General features: G+C 36.0%; 1 protein-coding gene across 1 annotated transcript in view; it reads right to left on the bottom strand.

Moving 5' to 3' along the window:
- The window catches only part of LOC107716406 (uncharacterized), a 15815-nt gene extending 10992 nt beyond the window's left edge, over positions 1 to 4823 (bottom strand). Inside the window, exon 1 of the mRNA XM_016522832.1 lies at positions 4654 to 4823. The gene's annotated coding sequence lies outside the window, so the exon portion shown is untranslated. The remainder of the gene's footprint in view (positions 1 to 4653) is intronic.
- Between the last annotated feature and the right edge of the window lie 80 nt (positions 4824 to 4903).

Genomic DNA, 4903 nt, shown 5'->3' with positions numbered 1-4903 from the left:
CTTTTTGCATTTTGTGTGCAATTCTTGGATTTGTGTGTAAAGTTTTGAAAATGTGTTTAAGCAGCTGAAAAAAACTAATGCAACATCATCTTGAGTGTAATGACACACAGTGACCAGCAGAGCACAGTGAGACTCACATGACGAGATCCACTCAAAGAGGTCAAACACACACACACACACACAAACACACACACACACAAAAGACAACAACAAAAAACCAATAAAATTACTAAAATTTTAAAATGAAATTGAAAATGATAAATGAATGAATGATAAAAACTATAATAGTATCTGAATGATACTAAAATAACACGTGGCACAAAATAAGTTATAATAATTAATAATGACATTGTCTCTTGTAAAGCTGCTTTATAGTTGAAACTGAACTACACTGTTGCCTATTTAAAAAATATTGCAACAGTGATGCTGTTATTTTCCTATTACTGTAAAGCTGTATTTAAATCTGTATTGTATAAAATGCTGTATAAATAAACGTAACGACAAATCAAAGACAGCGGCTCACATTTGACACAATCAGCCTTTATGTTAAAAACACAAACGTCCTCTAAATGCACTTTGACCTTTCCAAACAGCATCTCTGGTCTCCTTGACCTGGGTCGTGACCTCTGAGAGTTGGAGGGTTCAGAGGTCACCATCCTGAGAGATTGAGATGCTTTATTACACTCAAGTGAAGCGTACGGGACGCTTTTATAGGCACGTCGCAGTGAAATATCTCCCTGCACAGAGCCTCGAATTAAGCTGAGAGACTGCAATAAAACACAGAGGGGCAAACCAGCCAGAAATGAGCGATTCTGGCCATTACATATCTGCATGCATGTGTTAGGAAAGAGCAGAATCACTGTCACACACAGACTGAAGAAACAATCCCAACAATTTTTATCTTGTCCTATTAAAGTGAAAGCCCTTCTTTCCTGCCGCGGCTCATAAAGCTGTCGTCCCGGAGCTGATTTATCCAACCATCGCAACGCCTCCAATTAACGTTTTGTGCTGCTGGTGTCCAGTTAATGCAGGAGCCACTAATAATATAGTCAAAGCTCCTAGTGATTAATATGATTCATTACTGACCTCTGAGCACCTGACTGCAGGAAAACACAAAAACACACACATTTCTGCATCTAAATGTAGACAACATACAGTAGAGAGAGAGAGAGAATTTGCCAGAATAATTCTGTAGAAATGTACAGAAAAACCTGTAAATATTTCAGTTTAAAAATGTAGTTTAATAGAAAAATACCATCTAATGTGAAGAGTCACTGTTTACGGTTTTCCACTGTAGATTATAAGACGATCAGTACATTTTTTAAGTAAAAAAGAACAAATGTAAAATATCTAGTTTCTATTACATCACATCATTACATTTTACAGTACTGTATTGTTGGATGCTATTTATTTAAATAAAGTGTTTTATTTATTTAAATACATTTTTATTTTAATCAAATTAATATATTTATTTAAATAATATTTAAGAACACATATTATGAGTTATTAACTTATAAATATTTGCTATTTATTTAAAATAATTTTTTATTTTAATCAAATTTATATATTTATTTAAATATTATTTCAGAACACATATCATGAGTTATTAACTTATAAATATTTGCTATTGATTTATTTAAATCCATTTTTATTTTAATCAAATTTATATATTTATTTAAATAATATTTCAAAATACATATCATGAATTATTAACATAAATATTTGTGTGTGTGTGTGTGTGTGTTTTGTTTTTTGAATTTTTTTAATAGATTTTTAAAAAATGTTTTATTGATATTCTGATATTTAATCCAGAAATTAAAAACATGCTCATCATACTATATTCAAGTCATCATATGTAGGAATTAATGTTTAAAGCATTTTTGAAGAAATTAATTAATATAATAATAAACAACAATGTGCTTACAGTTGTGCAAATCTAGCCTTGTGTTTTGCTCCTTGAGTGTAAGGTTTTGCTAATTGTTGGAAAAGTTTAATTTTAGTGTGTAAGCAATCGTAAAAAACTGTAACATATGAATTAACAGTGTGTTGTAATAGAGCAAAAACCTGTCAAGTCATTGATTTATGTTTTCTGATGAAAATGTGACTGACGCTTGCCTGTGCAAACTCCCAATGCTGGCTCAGATCTAGATGTAAATCTTTTTTTCATGGATTTACATAAAAGCCAAGCTGATATAGTATTTAAAGACTCTATATCTATATATATTATATCAACTCAGCCTTCAGTGTAAATCTTTGACAAAAATAACAAGAAGACACTTGATCTGAGGAATCATTCAGCATCAACAGCCTCCCGTTGCCACGGCGAAGCCCTCCTGGTTGCTATGGCACGTGTGTGTGTGTGTGTGTGTGAGTGTGTGTGAGAGAGAGAGAGAGAGTGTGTGTGTGTGTGTGTGTGTGTTTGAGAGAGAGATCAGAGCCAATCAGATCTCCTGGAATCGACAAACAAACAATCATTAAGAGCTTATAAAGCCGGAGAGCTGCTAAACACCTGATCGTTCCCAGAGAGGATCTGTGAACACATTCAGTGCTGTTCCTACACACATCCATCAGGCCTCCGAGACCAGACTTCAGCTGTTCTGTGAGGTTTTGCAGGAAACTCGTCGCACAGAAACCGAGAAACTATCAGATGCCAGAACGACAGAAATCCAAACGCTCGGCTAACACATTACAAACTTCACTCTTTCACACAAAAATGAAGAGTCTGTCATCATTTATCTTCATGTTTTTACCTTCTATCTTCTGTTGAACACAAAAGGAGATGTGTGACCCTGGAGCACAAAACCAGTCATAAGGGTCGATTTTGTGATATTGAGATTTTTACATCATCTGAAAGCTGAATAAATAAGCTTTCCATTGATGTATGGTTTGTTGTGAAAGTATGTTTCAGGCCTAAACGTGCATTATGTGCCGTTACATCTCAGAAAACTGTTGTTTAAACTGTTGCTTTGTCATGGCAATAGTAGAAAACTGTCTGAATGTCAAGCTAATGCCTGCTTTAGTGCACCTTTCAGCATTGCTGAGAATGCTGTTTGAGTGACCGCTTTCAGAAACTGTGTGACAAGTGAAGAGTTTGTGTGTAAGCAGTTGAAAAAAACTGTAATATTTAGTTTGCTTTTGAGATGTGTTTGTGATATTTTGAATGCACGCAGTGCTCCATTTTGCAAGAAATGTGTGTGCATTTTGTGTGTGCAATTCTTGGATTTATGTGTAAAGTAAAAAAAAAAAAAATGAGGCAAAGTTTCGAAAATGTGTGAAAGCAGCTGAAAAAAACGAACACCGCTGGAACGAGATGCAAACATCCACAAGATCTGCTGAGACCATCACAGCTGAAGACACTTCATGTGCATTTCTCCTCTGCTCTTGTTTGTGTACTAATCTGCTATTAATATTGAGGCTTTTATGGCAAACTGCTTGTGATGTTGCTCCTTCTTAAGTCACTTTGGATAAAAAGCGTCTGCTAAATGAATTAATATAAACATAAGCCCAGCAGATCTCAGATCAGGCCTCCGTTTGCTCCGACTGAACCTCGTCCTGCAAAAGCACAGCTTTAACCTTGAGACTGATCTGAAGTCCTGCTGACAGCCACACAAAAGCCTGAAGGATGAAATCATCTAATGCTGATGATAATATGTAGTATTTCTATTTCACTTAACGCTGCTTTCACACGGCCACTCACAATAGAGATTTCTCCTTCACATGCCAGAGACGCTCATTCTTTATGATGGCATAAAAGGCTTTTGTCATTTGCCTTTGAGACACCCTTGGAATATCCTGGAGTACATCATTAATACGAGTTAAATTAGAGCTGGATTATGTTTGAGTGCATCCGAACTTTCATCTGAAACACAGAATGACCTCAGATGAACTATGTGCTCAACAAAACACAAACATCTGAACACATGTGAGTTATTATTTAACCGCCAAACCACTGGGCACGACTCAAACCTTCCGTGATCAACCATTCCTATTAATAATTTATGAATTATTAAGGAATTCAAAGTAATTCACATCATCATCACCACTGCAGACTCACACATTGAGCTGATGTTTTTAACAAGACAAATACTGAACATCTGAATCCAAATAATGCAATAATGCTATTATTACAAGCGACAGCATCATAATTTGATACTGAATAATCGCCATTTTTATAGACCATGGCCTTTACGGTACTGTGAAGCACTATACAATAACATGGCATTACCATCATGCATGCATGTTAAAAACATGGTATTATCATGGTACTTTTTGCCACTTTTTTGTAAGTGACAATGGCAATAAATTAATCCAACTTCCAATTTTATAGATTAATATCGTGTGAAAAGCACAAATTTAGATCTGAATGCACATAAACAGCTCCTGTATTGTGACTAATAATAATCAGATAAATTATTCTAAATTCTCAACTTCAGAAAAACTCTATATGTGGGCTACCTGGATTATTCACATGTACAAGATTTACAACATTAAAAATAGTACACCTGAAAAATAGTTCATCAGCAGAATAATGCAGACAGTATCTCTCTCTCGCTCTCTCTCTCTCTCTCTCTCACACACACACACAGGTTGCGCAGCGAACCGAACCAAAAACACACACACACACACATATCAAACACGCCGATCAGTTCTTACCGTTAATGTCTGATGTCAGTCAGCGGTGAGTTTATGAACTCATCCTCCTCCAGGAACCGCGTCCAGCTCACAAAGATTCACACAGCGCCGAGAAACTTCATCATCATCATCATCATCATCGGGCGAAAAATCCAAACCGAACCGGCTCCGGTAACCGGAACGCGTGTATGTGCGCAGGAAACGCGCGAGTGTTTGTGTTCCTCTCCTGTTCCTCTCCTGCTCTTCCTCACTCTCGCTTTCACCTCTCACA

The sequence above is a fragment of the Sinocyclocheilus rhinocerous genome, unplaced genomic scaffold, assembly GCF_001515625.1.
Source record: "Sinocyclocheilus rhinocerous isolate Xijiao unplaced genomic scaffold, SAMN03320098_v1.1 scaffold3237, whole genome shotgun sequence".
Classification (NCBI taxonomy): domain Eukaryota; kingdom Metazoa; phylum Chordata; class Actinopteri; order Cypriniformes; family Cyprinidae; genus Sinocyclocheilus; species Sinocyclocheilus rhinocerous.
The sequence above is the reverse complement of the archived record's forward strand: the minus strand, read 5'-3'. Positions and strand labels throughout refer to the sequence as shown.